Source organism: Pan troglodytes, chromosome 21, assembly GCF_028858775.2.
Source record: "Pan troglodytes isolate AG18354 chromosome 21, NHGRI_mPanTro3-v2.0_pri, whole genome shotgun sequence".
NCBI lineage: Eukaryota > Metazoa > Chordata > Mammalia > Primates > Hominidae > Pan > Pan troglodytes.
Genome location: NC_072419.2, coordinates 32166581 through 32184039, shown reverse-complemented (window position 1 = coordinate 32184039; position 17459 = coordinate 32166581). Strand labels below are relative to the sequence as shown.

Genomic DNA, 17459 nt, shown 5'->3' with positions numbered 1-17459 from the left:
TCCCTTTTTGGAGACCTAGGATTTAGTGTGGGCTCTTCTCAGACCTCAGAGATCCAGTTAAAAATAGGTAGTCCCTATCTAAATAAAATTGGTCTCCTTGTACAATCCTATGATAAATTTCTATAATTTTGTTTGATTGTTATGCATCTTTAATCTCCCTCTAGCATCTTTAATCTCCCTCTAGCACCACCAGACTTTCTCTGTCTACATTATGATGTAAATTTTGCTATTTGATTTTCACCTCAGTTGTTTCCTTCAATAGCAAAATTTAAGGCTATTTAGCTGACAACTGTCTAGGGTTGTGAAACAGGTTATCAAGAATCTGAAAGTCTAAGACAGAGGAAAAAACGGTTTTTATGAATCTATAAGATATATTTCTATAGGCATGCCTAATACATCTATGTATTCATGTGTTGTGTATACAATGTTTCACTACTGTCAATATATAATAGAGCTCTAATTAATTGGCTTAAGAAAATAAAAGTGCTTGAATCAAATACATTATCAGGAAAAAAGAACAGAGCAGTCAAATGCTTTTTCAAGTTTACATAACAATTTAAATCTTTAATAAATAAGTTTGTTTTAAGATTGTTGGTAAAGTAATATCAGAAATGTCTTAAGAATTGCCAGCAAACATTTTTGTTTGCATTTATTAATCGAGCAATTTCATACTTATCCCTGACAAATACTATTTGCTGTCAAAATTTGGTATAGGGGCTACAAAACTGTAAACCCAACCCAAAACAGAATAATCTTTGCTTATGTAATTTTTAATAAATAAGACATTGATATTGGTTTAATCAAAATAGCTACATCTTGAATTATTCAGTAAAATTACCATAATTTCTAATCTTGTGGCTTTAGGCAATTGAGTCCACAAACAATAAGGAGGTTTGTTTGGGAAAGGACAGTTACTGTCTTTGCTTCAAAGCTAAACTATAAACTAAGTTTCTCCCATAGTTTGGCCTATACCCAGGAATGAACAAGAACAGCTTGGAGGTAAGAAGCAAAATGGAGTCAGTTAGAACTTTTTCACTGTTTCAGTTATAATTTTGCAATGGCGGTTTCATAACTTTAAACAATAATGATCACAGTTTCCATAAATAATCTAGGTAAACTATTAAAATAAAATAGGTAAACGTAATGGGATAAATACTTGTTGACAAACTTGTCATAATTTAGAGTCTAAAGTTATATTAAATTAAATAATAGATATTTCATTATTTGAGTATTTTCCAATTAAGATAATTGAAGGAAAAAAAGTGTCCTTTTTAAAAATGGTGAACAATTTTTGTCTAACTCAAAGCTTATTTAAAGGTTACATACAAAACGAGGTAAAAGGGACCAAGAAATAAGAGAGATGTAAAGAAAGTTATCAAAATAAAGAGGGTTGTTTTTGGTTAAATAAATAAATAAAAAGAAATCATTTTATATGAGAAAGAATCTTGTATGGTAGATTTAGTCCTAGAATAAACCGACTGGTTGTTTAAGAAAGAGGGATGTTTAGGCCGGGCACTGTGGCTCATACCTGTAATCCCAGCACTTTGGGAGGCCGAGGTGGGCGGATCACGAGGTCAAGAGATCGAGACCATCCTGGTCAACATGGTGAAACCCCATCTCTACTAAAATACAAAAATTAGCTGGGCATGGTGGTACGTGCCTGTAGTCCCAGCTGCTCGGGAGGCTGAGGCAGGAGGATCGCTTGAACCCAGGAGGCGGAGGTTGCAGGGAGCCGAGATCACACCATTGCACTCCAGCCTGGCCGACAGAGCGAGACTCCATCTCAAAAAAAAAAAAAAAAAAAAAAAATATATATATATATATATATAAAGAAAGAGGGATGTTTAGAACACACCAGAAAGTCCAAGTCATGAACACTCTGTGTAAGTCACAATAAGAGGATTTATTTTAAAACAAAGAAAAGAAAAAAACAAAAAAGAGGCCAGGCACAGTGACTCATGCCTGTAATCCCAGCACTCTGGGAGGCCAAGGTGGGCAGATCACCTGAGGTCAGGAGTTGGAGACCAGCCTGGCCAACATGGCAAAACCACATCTCTACTAAAAATAGAAAAATTAGCCAGGTATGGTGATGCATGCCTGTAATCCCACCTATTCGGGAGGCTGAGGCAGGAGAATCACTTGAACCTCAGAGGCAGATGTTGCAGTTGCAGTGAGCTGAGATCACATCACTGAACTTCAGCCTGGGCAACAGAGCAAGACTCTGTCAAAAAAAAAAAAAAACCTTTTATATGATCAAGTTGTCTATAATTAAAAGGAAATTATAGTGATCTTTCTAGAGATTGGGCTTGATGTGAAAAAAAACACTTATACATTAAATAATTGCCTAGAACAATGAAATTTTCCTAAGGGATTGATTTACTCTTCATAGATTATAAGATATTTTAATTTTTTTAACCCAAAGTTCAACTTTTACTGCATCTCGCCATTTTTTTTTCTCTCCCTTCTGAAATAGTAACCCCCTCCTTCAATTCATTTTCAGCTCATATAAGTTTTCAAGTTCTGTTTGTTGAGGTCTCATGCTAACAGTATTTTCTTAAAGGTCTAAACAAAATGTTTTCTTCCAATGTAATATTCTGTGCAGGGCAGAAGGTGTTTTCTTTTGCCTTTTGGTAACTGGCCTAACAGATTTTATGGTTTATTGAAACAATTCCAATGCCATTATTATTAAGTTTTGGTTTGCTTAGGAAAAAACTGAGATTAAAACAATTTTTTAAATTAAAGTTATTATATCCATATATCTTTCTGTATGTGCTTTTAGAGTCCTTGTGACATTGATTTATAAGGCCTTGACTCCTGGGTCTAAAAAGGACACCAAGTCTTGCTAAATCTTAAACACTGACAGCAATTAAAGCCTCATCTTCAGGCCTGGTAAAAGATGCCAATCAAAATAAACTGCATTCCTGAGACACAGAAATTAAAGCTATTCAACTCCTCAAGGCCAAGGGACTATCAAGAAAGAGGTGGGCATGTGAGATTGTATGGGCTGATTTTGAGAGATAAAATAGTTCAGTTTCTCTATAAATTAACCTTTAATGTCAAAGGCACACAAATGCAAGACCAGCATATGGGCCCCTGTGTCAGATTAACAAGGCTTTCTTAAAGCATTAACTGACTCCCTAATAAAGGTTATAAATGCTATAAAAAGTTTATGGAAGTTATAACTTATGATTAACATTAAAATTTTATAGATTATTTATAAAATTTTGAAAAACAAATTTAATTGGCTTCATGCTGTTTTCATTAGGGCTTATCATTTGGAAAATTAAGTTTCCTCTCTGAAAGAATGAAGGTTTTCACCCTTTTTTGAAATCCTTAAGTTATCACTTCAGTTAAATGAATAATATATTTTACAATGACCTGTAATCCCATTTTGTAATAGAGTGTTTTAAACCTTTGATATTTGACAAACTTTCCAAAGTGAAATTATAAATTATGTCTTTTTCTGACATAATTAATCCTTTAAGGTATAAAGTTCCCTAAAGTCCAAAAATGACATATATGGGGGATTTTTGGTATAAAAATTATACAGGAAACACTGTCAAATATGAAATGCTCTTTGGTTTTCTTTGGGCTGTATTTGTATAAATATATGTGTTCCAAAATTATGAAAAACTCCTACAATTCTGATATGACTTAGTGTACATTATCAGTAATAATTATAATTATGTTAAATTATTGTGTGCCACAGAGGTAACAAGTTTTCTTCTCAATTGTGTCTTTGACTATCACTGCTCTAAAATTTTTTGTCATCCATGGACAATTGTTGTTTTGGTCCTCTTTAGAAGGTGGTTTTAAAATCGCTATAAAACTCTTAACAGGTGCTCCTCAATGCAAGTTTCTGATAACTTTGGAGGCTGCAACATCAGAATAGAGGAAAAAATTTCAGGACTCAAAGAGAGCCGAAATGTTCATGAATATCAAGCAAAACAAAAGTTAACTGCATGGACTGAACTAATAGAAGACTGAAGTAATCTTTTTGACTTTTTAACTTAAAATGTTGGGATACTTTGTTCTGTTTTTTCAGTCAAACAAACCTTTCTTTTGAGCTACTGACAGCTTTTAACAATTAAGTATACTCCTATGAACAAAATCTGGAACATATTTGTTTCTCTCTATCTGATTTCTCCATAATTGGGGAGCTATTTGTGAGTATTCTTAACTTGTGGCAATATAGTTATTGCATAAGCAGAGTAAGAATCTGTTTTCATTTGTAACAGGACACAATTTGAGAATATGGTTATTTTACCAAGGCTTTGACTGGAATGGTGTGCTTTCCTTTAAGGAATCAAACTTGACTTACAGAGCCAATAAAAGCTCCTTGAGAAAACTGGCCCACATCTCATCTACACAGTTCCTGAACAGGGCTCCTGACCTGTAGTAAGTAGAGACTGTCATTTTCTGACAGGCCCAGGGCCCCAAGTTATCTGAAAGCCTCAAGAGGAGAATTCAGACAATTCATGAGTATTTGATGATACAAATCCATGGCTGTGCTTGGCTTTAAAAAGTCTCATCTGAGATTCCTTCTATGAAACAAAGTTCCATCAAAGCCAATTTTAAAAGCCTATTGAAAAAATCATTTTTCTTGCTGCACTTTATACAAATAAGCTGGTCAAGTATACTAAGCCAAATTGGTCCTATCATGACTTGTCTTTAGTAAAAATGGGAAACTAGAGCGAGAAAAATTATGTTTCAAAAACTATAGTACACCTGTTCTTAGAGTCTAGTCTTGCCTGTTCTTTAATTTTTATCATTTTCAACAGTTTGAACTGAATTCTAATTTTTCCTGGTTACTGGTCTCCAAAATAATGTTTTCAATACTTTTCTTCTTTCTTTTCCTTTTTTTATTTTCCTAATTTGAAATCACTGAAAACTAAGATGTGATCTCTTAAAGCCCTGCAAACTGAATCTGGACAACTTAAACATCAGAAGAAAGTAACAGCAACCTATTTACTTACATAAGCCGCTTTCATTCCTGCCTACTGATGTATAGACTTCAGAGTCATGTGGCCTATACTGACTTTCCAGGACTGTTCTTTTGTTTGTTGTTGTTTTTCTCCCTTTTTCTCCCTATTTTCTCTTCATAGAACATGAGAATTCTAACCTGCTAAAAATTGCTTTCTTAACTCAGGACCTACACATCTAGGATAAACCATCCTAGCCATGAATGATCTGAGAAAACCTGGGACCAGAGACTTGCTTTCTTCTAAAATGCTTTCTCCAAAAGATTTTAAAAAAAGAAAAGGGGGGAAATGTGAAAGGAAAATAAATCTTAGAGCCCAAAAATCACTAAACTAAAGGGAAAAGTCAAGCTGAAAACTGCTTAGGGCAAGTCTGCCTCCCATTCGATTTGAAGTCATCTATCCGCTCACTGAGATAAATGCTTATCTGATTACCTCCTTTGGAAAGGCTAATCAGAAACTCAAAAAAAATGCAACCATTTGCCTCTCACCTACCTGTGACCTGAAAGCATCCTCTGTGCTTGAGTGGTCCCACCTTTCCTGATGGAACCAATGTATATCTTACGTATATTGATTAATGTCTTATGTCTCCCTAAAATGTATAAAACCAGCCAGATGTGGTGGCTCATGCCTGTAATCCCAGCACTTTGGGAGGCCGAGGAGGGTGGATCACGAGGTCAGGAGTTCAAGACCAGCCTGGTAAAGATGATGAAACCCTGTCTCTACTAAAAATACAAAAATTAGCCGGGCGAGTGGCGGGCGCCTGTAATCCAAGCTACTCAGGAGGCTGAGGCAGAGAAGTGCTTGAACCTGGGAGGCGGAGGTTGCGGTGAACCAAGATTGCACCACTGCACTCCAGCCTGGGCAACAGAGTAAGACTCTGTCTCAAAACAAAACAAAACAAAACAAAAACAAGCTGTGCCCCAACCACCTTGGGCACATGTCATCAGGACCTCCTGAGGCTGTATCACAGGCACAGATTTTCAACCTTTGCAAAATAAACTTTCTGAATTCACTGAGACCTGTCTCAGATTTTTGAGGTTGACACGTGAAATCAGACATACTAGTAGAACAAAATAGAGCCCAGAACTAAATCAATACATTTATGGTCAATTGATTTTTGACAAAAGTGCCAAAGGGGAAAGGGTGATCTCTTCAATAGATGTTGCTGAGAAAACTGAATAACCACATACAGTAGAATGAAATCAGAACTTTGTCTCACACCATATTCAAAAATCAACTTAAAATGTATTACAAACTTAAATGTAAGACCTGAAACTAAAAAACTACTAAAAGAAAACTTAGGGGAAATGCTCCATGATATTGGCAAGGATTTTTTGGATATGACCCCAAAAGCACAGGTTACAAAAATATATAAATGGAATTAAATCAAACTAAATAGCTTCTGCACAGGAAAAAAAAAAATCAACAGAGTGAAGAGACAACGAAAGGAATGGAAGAAAATATTTGTAAACCACATATCTGATAAGAGGTTAACATCCAAAGTATATAAGAAACTCAGGCCAGGTGTGGTGGCTCATGCCTGTAAACCTAGCACTTTGGAAGGCTGAGGTGGGTGGATCACCTGAGGTCAGGAGTTCGAGACCAGCCTGGCTAGCATGGTGAAACCCCGTCTTTACTAAAAACACAAAAATTAGCAGGCAAGGTGGCACACACCTGTAGTCCCAGCTATTTGGGAGGTTGAGGTAGCAGAATCACTTGAACCCTGGAGGTGGAGGTTCTCAGTGAGGTGAGATCATGCCACTGCACTCCAGCCTGGGTAAGAGAGAATAAAAAAAAAGAATATGACAAATAGCAGTTTCAGTATGGGAAAGACATATACTTTCTTATACTTCTGTCATTGTCTGCTGCATGATTTATTCAGATATTTTGGAGGACAGGGAAAGCAGGATTCTGCAATTCTGAATAATGGAAACTGTGGCTAAGTATATAAAGCCCAGGTAGCAATTATCAGGTATTCTGATAATACTTTGACAACCTTGTTGGTCAGCTGGTATTAATTTGAGTGTGTTCTAGTTTAGTTATTATTCATTTGGTGTCTTCTTATTTTCACTTCTGACTTCAACAAATGCCTGGAAACTTATTCTGTATTTGGCACAGGTCTATGCTGTGGGAGAATAATAAATATATTAGTGCTCTCAAAAACTTGCAATAAATGGGCCAGGTGCAGTGGCTCATGCCTGTAATCCCAGCACTTTGGGAGGCCAAGGCAGGCAGATAACTTGAGGTCAGGAGTTTGAGACCAGCCTGGCCAACACGGTGAAACCCCATCTCTACTAAAAATACAAATATTAGCCACGCGTGGTGGCAGGCACCTGTAATCTCAGCTACCCTTGAGGCTGAGGCAGGAGAATCACTTGAGCCTGGGAGGTGGAAGTTGCAGTGAACCAAGATGGTGCCAACACACTCCAGCTTGGGCAACAGAGCCAGACTCCATCTAAAAGAAAAGAAAAAAAAACTAGCAATAAATACAGGATGACAGATGCAGGCTGGTAATTTGGGGATACTGTTGAGAACTAAAGAAATAAAGTGCCTGGGATCATGGGATGTAAAAAAATACTTCATGGAGAAAGTGGGCCTCAAGAATGGCTGTGACTAGACCAGTAATTAAGGAAGCAGGGGCCTCCACATTTTATCCTCCTGCACTCACTCTTCGGTAATAAGGGGACAGAAAAGGAGGGGCATGAAAGGAAGTCTTTTTTCATCCTACTTCTAGGGAAACTGCCCCAAGAAAACTTTGGTTGGCAGCTTCTATAAATCATTGTGAATCTTGTGATCCCCAACATGCAGAAGAATCTCCTCTGTTTACATTTAGGTCTCATAGTATTCCATCCTGCAGATATGCCAAATTTTATTTTGTGGTTCCTGAAGCACCCAAGGGTGGTTTCCACCCTTTTGAATATACAGTGCTGCAGGAAATGCTCTAGTATCTGCATCCTGTAAAAGTTGTGAAAGTATTTCCAAGGGTAAATTCCTAGCAGTGGGAATGATTGTTCAAGGGACAGATTATGCCAAATTATTCTCAAAGGAGGCTGCACCAATTTACATTCCCTCCACCAGTACATAAGGGCCTGTTTTCCTACATGGTCACCAGCTCTGACTGTCAAATGTTAAACTTTTGCTTATCCCATATATGTAGGTGGTATCTTCTTATAGTTTGGATTTGCATTTCTTAAAATGTGAGTATGACTGACCACCTTTCCGGGATTAATTGGCTGTATTTACTTTTCTATCCTCTGGCCAAGCTAAGTGATAAGAATCCAGGGAAGATACAATTTTGAGTCATCAGCATATACATACAGATGGTATTTAAAGTCATAAAAGTGAATGAGATCACCAAAGAAGTGAGTGTAATTAAGCAGCCCTGGGGCACTCTAATACCAGAAAGTCAGGGAAATGGGAGGAACCAGAAAAGAGACTAGGAAGAGTAGTCAGTGAGCTGGGAAGAAAATGAAGAAAGTGTGGTGTCCCAAAAGCCAAGTAAAGAAAGTTTATCAGCTGGGCACGGTGGCTTACACCTGTAATCCCAGCACTTTGGGAGGCCAAGATGGGTGGATCACTAGAGGTCAGGAGTTCGAGACCAGCCTGGGAAACATAGTGAAACCCCATCTCTACTAAAAATACAAAAATTAGCTGGGCATGGTGGTGCTCACCTGTAACCCCAGCTTCTTAGGAGGGTGAGGCAGGAAAATTGCTTGGACCCAGGAGGTGGAGGTTGCAGTGAACCAGGATTGTGCCACTGCACTGCAGTCTGGGCAACAGACAACAGAGTGAGGTTCCATCTCAAAAAGAAAAACAGAAAGAGAAAAAAAAAAGCTTATCAAGGAGAAAGCAGTGACTGGCTAGTTCAAATGCTACTGATAGGACAAATAAGAAGAGGCCAGGAAATGGCGATTGAAGAGCAAGGTGAAGGTCATTGGTGGCCTGACAAGAGTAGTTTCGGTGGAGTGGTGTCAGTGAAATGCTAAATGGAGTGGATTCAAAGGGTGGGAGAATTTTGAAGATGCAAAACCAAGGAGGAAAGAATTGCTGAAAGATATCCCTCAGTAAGGGTGGGATCCAGCAAACAACAGAAAGGGCTGGCGGTAGCTGGGTAGATGTGGGAGCCTAAGATTCTCTTCTGGTTGCTTCTGTTTCATCCCTATAAACCTGACAGTGCCCTAATCTGAGAAAACTTTAAACCAGAAGGCACACTTGCCCTTGAGGCCGTTCAGTTGTAATAAACTTGCACAGGGGAGGTAGTTGGGAAGGGCCAGGAGAACTTCCCCTAAGGTAGGAGACGACAGGCTCAACACTGGGCATCAGCATCCGCACAACAATGGTGCCATTCTGCAGATGGAAGAATGCAGGAGAAACATGACTACAGTTGCATTTCCATTCATTCCTAGATCAAGTCTCACAGTCACAAATCTTTTTTTTTTTTTTTTTTTTTTTTGAGGCAGAGTCTTATTGTCGCCGAGGCTAAAGTGCAGAGGCAGGACCATAGCTCACTGTAGCCTCAACCTCCTGAGCTCAAGCTATTCTCCCACCTCAGCCTCCCGAGCAGATGGGACCACAGGCACACACCACTACACCCAGCTAATTTTCAAATTTTTTGTAGATATGGGGTCTCACCATGTTGCCCAGCCTGGTCTCAAACTCCTGGCCTAAAGCAATCTGACTGCCTCAGCCTCCCAAAGTGCTGAGGTTATAGGCATGAGCCACTGAGAACAGTGACTTACAAATCTTCTATTCAAACCATGTTTCCTGCAAATTTGAAGATGTCCTCTAACTACTAGTGTTAATCTATCAAAATGGCAGTTTAAGTACTGTGCTTAGCAAACAGGTCCATCTGTAATGAGTCTGTACATCTCACTTCCTTAAAATGCTACACGAAGACTCATTCATCCACAAATGTTAGACTAAATCCATAAAAACCCTAGAAGAAAACTTAGGCAATACGATTCAGGACATAGGTGTGGGCAAGGACTTCGTGACTAAAACACCTAAAGCAATGGCAACAAAAGCCAAAATAGACAAATGGGATCTAATTAAACTAAAGAGCTTCTGCACAGCAAAAGAAACTACCATCAGAGTAAACAGGTAACCTACAGAATGGGAGAAAATTTTTGCAATCTACCCATCTGACAAAGGGCTAATATGCAGAATCTACAAAGAACTTAAACAAATTTACAAGAAAAAATCAAACAACCCCATCAAAAATTGGGCAAAGGATATGAACAGACACTTCTCAAAATAGGACATTTTTATGCAGCCAATAGACACATGAAAAAATGCTCATCATCACTGGTCATCAGAGAAATGCAAATCAAAACCACAATGAGATACCATCTTATGCCAGTTAGAGTGGCGATCATTAAAAAGTCAGGAAACAACAGATGCTGGAGAGGATGTGGAGAAATAGGAACGCTTTTACACTGTTGGTGGGAGTGTAAATTAGTTCAACCATTGTGGAAGACAGTGTGGCGACTCCTCAAGGATCTAGGACTAGAAATACCATTTGACCCAGTGATCCCATTATTGGGTACTATATACCCAAAGGATTATAAATCATGCTAGTATAAATACACATGCACATGTATGTTTATTGTGGCACTGTTCACAATAGCAAAGACTTGGAACCAACCCAAATGTTCATCAATGATAGACTGGATTAAGAAAATTGGTACATATACACCACAGAATACTATGCAGCCATAAAAAAGGATGAGTTCATGTCCTTTGCAGGGACATGGATAAAGCTGGAAACTATCATTCTCAGCAAACTATCACAAGGACAGAAAACCAAATACTTCATGTTCTCACTCATAGGTGGGAATTGAACAAAGAGAACACCTGGACACAGGGCGGGGAACATCACACACCGGGGCCTGTTGCGGGTGGGGGCCTGGGGGAGGGATAGCATTAGGAGAAATACCTACTGTAAATAACGAGTTAATGGGTGCAGCACACCAACATGACACATATATACCTATGTAACAAACCTGCACGTTGTGCACATGTACCCTAGAACTTAAAGTATAATAAAAAAAAAGAAAAAAGAAAAGAAAACAGAGGGGCTCCGTTACAGGCTTCAAACAGAGAGAAAGCCAGAGCCACCTACAGCCGAGTCAATGTGGGGATTCCTGCAATGCCTCGGCCAACTGAAGGGTAGAGCATGAAACACACTGTCATTTGATGGTAATTACCTTGAAAAGATCAGACCAGTGATATTTCTGCAACGAGACCAATTCTACCACAATTCCTTCCATCTATTAGTCACCATCTCACAATTATTTTGCCTTTTCTAATCAGCAGCTAGGCATTTGAAGCCCTTTCTTGAACACATTTATCATCTCCAATTTTGTGGACAGAATCAATTTTATTTACCCATGCTAAGCCTACCACAATCTCATTTGTAATTAGAGAAGTATGCATGAGGGAAAGGATTTGTTGTTGCTAAATTAGGTCCAATGTTCCCATCCTTGGCGTGTCTGGTGTGTTTATAACATGCCCTCCGCGGCTGGCGGCAGGTGGACTCAGGGTGCCCAACAATGTTCTTCCCTAAATCAAAGCTCATCGTGATTTTTCCTATCTAAGTTGCTTCAGGAATTGTCCCAGCTGTCCCCAGACTGTCCAAGGAGTTCCCTGCTGGAGATTGTTCCCAGTCCACTAGAGCCGAACCTGAAATTGATTTTGCCTAACTCTAGTAAGAGCTGCAGACAAGGAAGAAACCAGGAAATGGTGGCCAAAGAAAGACACCGTGGCACCTCAAAAGTGACAAAACATTGAGAAGCAATGCCCCTCATAATTCTCCATCTCTGTCCAAATGGGCACTTCCTGGGAAACCAAGAATGCACTTCTCATCAGCAGAAGGGTATCTTAGGAAGGACATTCACTGCCCATTCCTCACCCAACCCTTGGTGGTTCCAGGCTTCACCTGAATGGGTGTCTCTCCTTCTCCTGATGGCAAACTCAAGGGCTCTGAAGAGCTAATACGTTTCCAGGTCAGGAATGACCCAAGATATAACTCAGTCTGTGTTGTAACTCCCCTTTTTCTAACCCTTTTAACTTCTCAGTACAGAGCAGACAGCTGTGCTCAGGAACCGTGTCTCCAGCAGCAGTTTTCCCCCTCTTTTCCTGTTAAAGTCCTACCTGACAGCCTACCCCATGGAGAAGCCTCATAGGAATTAAGATATTCCAGATATTCTTAGGAAAATGAAATATTGAAGAATGGCTTCCTGAGCCGATAATGGTGGTATATTTGAAAAACAGACCAGAGTGCGATGTTTAAAAGCCTGAAGTCATAAAAGGTATTATGAACGGATGGATGGGGAACCTCTACAAGCAGAATTCATTGATGTCACTGTAAACGATGAATGCTGTCACTCTTTTTTATATATAACAAAAAGATATGCTGCTGCATCCAGCCTCATTGGAGAAGTTGTCGGACTCACTGAAATGGCATCGCATAAGCTATTTATGATGATATGAGGGAAAATATAAGGTTAAGAGATCTTTATCTACTATCTATGGAAATGTGCTTCCACACAAAGGCGGTACATGAAATAACCTTCCGGATAACCCATGACACTGGGGGCACTGTAAAGTGAGATTAACTAGCAGAGACAAATCTGCACTCAAATTATGTTTGTGCTCAACCCTGATGCCTTGGCCTCATGAACACACAGTTGTTTTTCTAGCTTTCTCTATGTAAAATCCCACTCCGAATTTTACAGCACTCGTTGGTGTGACAGATTCACAAGTGAACCAACAAAAAATTCATGCTCCACCTTCCAGAAGATAGAGGGGCTGCTGGGAACAGCTGCCCAGCCACAGATGACATCTCCCAGCCACCTTTGTCTTTGTCATGGCCAAACCATAGGCTACAAGCAGAGGGGAAGTGGTCATTTCCAGGCCAGGGTTTTTCAAAATCAGGTGTGCTTCCCCGATGATCTCTCCGGGTTTCCAGTGCCCGGGGATAGAAGATTCCCAGGTTCTAGGGGATGGTGAAGCTATGACAAGAAAAACCCTGGGCCTTGCGTCACCCCATGGAGAAATGACACTATCAACCCAGGACCAATCCACACCACACTTTATATAAACGAGAAGTGAACTTCTATTTCACTGCCCAGCCAACTAAAATTTGCAGTTTGTTACAACAGTTAGTGTTATCTTTATTAGTTGATATGGCTTGGGTCTGTGTCCCCACTCAAATTTCATGTCGAATTGTAATCACCAGTGTTGGAGGAGAGGCCTGGTGGGAGATGATTGAATCATGGGGGCAGACGTCCCCCTTGCTGTTCTTGAGATAGAGGTCTCATAAGATCTGGTTGACTGAAAGTGTGTAGCACCTCCCCACCTCCTCTCTCCTGCCAGCCATGTGAAGATGTGCTTGCTTTCTCTTCACCTTCCACCCTGATTGTAAGTTTCCTGAGGCCTCCCCAAAAGCAGAAGCCTATATAGGCCAAAGAACCATAAGCCAATTAAGCCTCTTTTCTTTGTAAATTAAAAAAAAAAAAAATTAGCCAAGCATGCTGCCACATGGTGGTGGGAGGACCACTTGAGCCCAGGAGACAGAGGTTGCAGTGAGCCGAGATTGCGCCACTGCCCTCCAGCCTGGGCAACAGAGCAAGACCCTGTCTCGAATAATATTAATTAAAAAAAAAAAGCTGGCTGGGTGCAGTGGCTCATGCCTGTAATCCCAGCACTTTGGGAGGCTGAGGCAGGCAGATCAAATGAGGTCAGGATTTCGAGACCAGCCTGGCCAACATGGCAAAACCCCCTACTAAAAATACAAAAATTAGCCAGGCATGGTGGCACGCACCTTTAATCCCAGCTACTAGGGAGACTTGGGCAGGAGAATTGCTTGAAGCTGGGAACTGAGATCACGCCACTGCACTCCAGTCTGGGCAACAGAGTGAGACTCTGTCTCAATCAATCAATCAATCAAGGTGTCAGCCAGGCATGGTAGCTCATGCCTGTAATCCCAGCACTTTGGGAGGCCGAGGTGGGTGGACCACCTGAGGTCAGGAGTTTGAGACCAGCCTGGCCAACAGAGCAAAACCCCGTCTCTATTGAAAATGCAAATTTAGCCAGGCATGGTGGTGCATGCCTGTGGTCCCAGCTACTTGGGAGGTTGAGGCAGGAGAACTGCCTGAACCCAGGAGGTGGAGGTTGCAGTGAGCTGAGATCACACCATTGCACTCCAGCCTGGGCAACGAGAGTGAAACTCCATCTCAAAAATCAGTTAATAATAAAATAATAAAGCTGTCAGGTTTTACTGCATCTAGCCATTATTCAAGTAGCAAAGTTGCAAGGAGCCGAAGACCCATGGGACATGACCAACTCAGAATTCCACCGGAGGCTATATGATCAAACAGCAAACTGTTTATCATGAATGCAGGATGTGGGCAAATTCACATTGCCCTGCCACCAAAAGGTTTGCTGAAGGACATCACTCCCTGGTGCCAGGCTCCTTAAAGTTATCTATTGAGAAATCTAGCGCCTATTGTCCAAAGGATGCAGTCTTGCAAGCCTGCTGTGAACCAAATGGCCGACTATTACCCAAAAATCGCCCCCCTTCTCGCTATCTCTTTTGCCTAATAAATACGGAGGGCTGTGTAAAGCTCAGGCCCCTTGTCCACTAGAGGCAAGGTGCCCCCTGACCCCTTCTTCCAAATATACTTTTATCTCGTCTTTCATTCCCGTGTTCCCCCTCTTTGTTCAGTCCCCCTAGGTCCGTGCTAGTTACATAGTGGCACCTGGACAGGGACTGATAGCTGTAGTATATCCTCTGTCCTTTTTCCTATCTATAGGAGGAGGCGGCTTAGGTAAGACCTCTGTTTCCTCTTTGTTATTTTGGCCCAGTGATATTGGGGCTGAGGGAAGAGGAGGTGATAAGGCAGGTGACGTTTTCTTCTCCTTCCTCTTTTTAGGATCTTCTGTGTGTAACTGAGCCAGGGCTGCTCAAATTAAAGCCCATAACACTAAAGATTTTACTGCGACCTGATGCCTTTGCGCCTGATGTTGTTTAAGGTTTCTCCCCACTTGTTCCCAGAGTTCTGTGTCTAGCATTCCTTCCTCTGGGAACCATGGGCTTTGTACTCCATTATTGACCACACTAGTTTTTAATTCCTTCAACAACTTAAATTCCTGTGGAGTGTGTTCATGAATTACCTACTATGAATTATTTGGATCAGGCCTTATGGAAACAGGAAAAGCGCAAGGTCCTAAGGGCTCTCCAGCTATGACAGCAGAGCGTAAAATTCTTTGTGTTGGGGTTTCTATTTCTACTACCGAAGGAGGCAGCACCGATGTTTCTGCAATTGGAGGAGGTGGTATAGGCCAATTGTAATCCTCCCTCTCCTGTTTTTTATTTTCAATTGATGCTATGTGTGGGACAACAGATTCAGATTTATATGAACAGCAACAGAATAGGGTGCTCTACACAAAGTTGCACAGGTCATGGAATGCCATTAGACGACTTGTCACAAAAGGAAATCTATCAAACAACGCATCCCCTTAAAAGGATTATACAGACTGCTATGCCTCATCTAACCTTAGATTTTTGCCTAAATCAGCAAACAACAAACTCTGCATGCAAGTCAGAAAAAAAAAAAAAAAGCTGCTCCAATCCTATAAGCTTCCTGTGCCTATAGTTTTATGCTAAATTGATTCTGACATTTCAGGCAATTAAAAGTAACTCCAATTAATTCACCATAATTTTGGCTGATTGCTAATCTAAATGTCCAAAATTGATAGGCTAGCCCTATACGTCAACGAGGTAAGCACAGAAAGGAGTCATGGTTTTGAGGAATGCCTGTGGGTTTATTCTCCACCGTAGCAATGAGATGTCAACTGTGATTGTGCTCCATAAAATATAGAAACTGTAGGTAGTCTAACGCTGCAGAAGAAACTCCTATTAATATAAAGATAAACCAATTAATCTAACCTACTGAACATCAGTGGTCTGTTAAGGAGTTCCACCAGCGAGGTGAGAGACTGGCAATTTTTTTCTCTAAAGGGCTAAATAATGAATATTTTAGGATTTCCAGCCACGTGGTCTCACTTACAATTACTCAACTCTGTCTGCTTCTGTATGGCAAAAGCAGCCACAGATGATACAGAAATGAATGTGTGCGCTGTGTTCTAATGCAACTATGGGCACTAAAATTTCTTGATTTTCATGTGTAACAAAACACTGTTATTTTGATTTTTTAAATCCATTTACAAATGTAAAAATCACCCTTAGCCAGGCGCGGTGGCTCACGCCTGTAATCCCAGCTCTTTGGGAGGCCAAGACGGGTGGATCACGAAGTCAGGAGTTCGAGAACCAGCCTGGCCAACATGGTGAAACTCTGTCTCTACTAAAAATACAAAAATTAGCCGGGGGGGTGGTGGCGTGCGCCTGTAATCCCAGCTACTCAGGAGGCTGAAGCCGGAGAATTGCTTGAACCCGGGAGGCGGAGGTTGCAGTGAGCCAAGATCGCGCCACTACACTCCAGCCTGGGTGACAGAGCAAGACTCCATCTCGAAAATAAAAATAAAAATAAATTAAAAAATAAAAAAACCACTTAGCTCACTGGCTAAACAAAATCAGGTAATTGGCCTGTACCTGACAGTCAATTTCTGGTCACTAATGATGACCACATATCCAAATTACAGTAAAGGTACCCAAGAGAGACAAAGATTAGAGATTAGTGTTACGATCCCCGTTCTGCCAGCACTAGGAGACAAGAGTTGCTACAGCCCTTCCGCGGGTTTAAAAGGCGGTCGACGTCCCTCAACCTCTTGCTATGCCTGAAAACAACCGAGTAAAAGGCATCCAAAGACCTGAGAACGCAAGGTTTCAGGAAAACAATCAGGAAGGGCAAAACATGGGGCAGCCACTACACAGCCCCTCCGTCTTAGGGCACAGGTACTAAACGGGTTGTAAGAGACCCAAGTCACATCCTTCAGAAACGTGCTGGCGCGGGACCAGGCAGACAGGGATTCCACCCCGGCGAAGGCCGCAAATGGCGCGAGGCGGGAAGGCGCAGGCTCCACCTTCCCCCGTCCCCAGATCACCTACAGTGACCTACGCGCACAGGCAGGCTAGGACCGCGGGCGCTCAAGGCAGACATCAGGCCCGCCGACGTCTCCGCGCCGCCCGCCCGGCCACCCGGAGAGCCTGCTGCCCAGCGCCTGGCAGCGCGGACAACCTCTCTCGGGGCAGTGATGACGGTCCCTCGCGCCGGAGGGCCCAGGGAGGAAAGAGATAAGCAGAAAGACACCAGGGAAGAGCACCACGCTTCGGACCAACCCCAGCCACAGCCACTGAGAAGTCGCCGCACCCGGCGGCGCCGACACACGTTTCCAGGGCTCTTGAGAGACCATACCCTGGGAGTCTCGCGGGATCTCACTTTTCTCGGCGGCGCAGGGAATGAGACAGATCGCGGGAATTCCACCCGCGCCGGGAGATGGTCTGGTGACTTCGCG

General features: G+C 41.5%; 1 long non-coding RNA gene across 8 annotated transcripts in view; it reads right to left on the bottom strand.

Moving 5' to 3' along the window:
* LOC107969980 (uncharacterized) overlaps positions 1 to 17447 on the bottom strand; it is a 69657-nt gene extending 52210 nt beyond the window's left edge. For 5 of the 8 annotated variants that reach the window (XR_010154116.1, XR_001712166.2, XR_010154120.1 and 2 more), the window contains exons 1-3: positions 17360 to 17447; positions 7316 to 7437; positions 6657 to 6755 (exon numbers count right to left, since the gene is read on the bottom strand). This is a non-coding gene — a long non-coding RNA (uncharacterized LOC107969980). Of the gene's footprint in view, positions 1 to 6656; positions 6756 to 7315; positions 7438 to 17283 lie in introns of all 8 variants that reach the window. The other 3 variants (XR_008541372.1, XR_010154115.1, XR_010154117.1) reach the window with 3 other exon arrangements.
* Between the last annotated feature and the right edge of the window lie 12 nt (positions 17448 to 17459).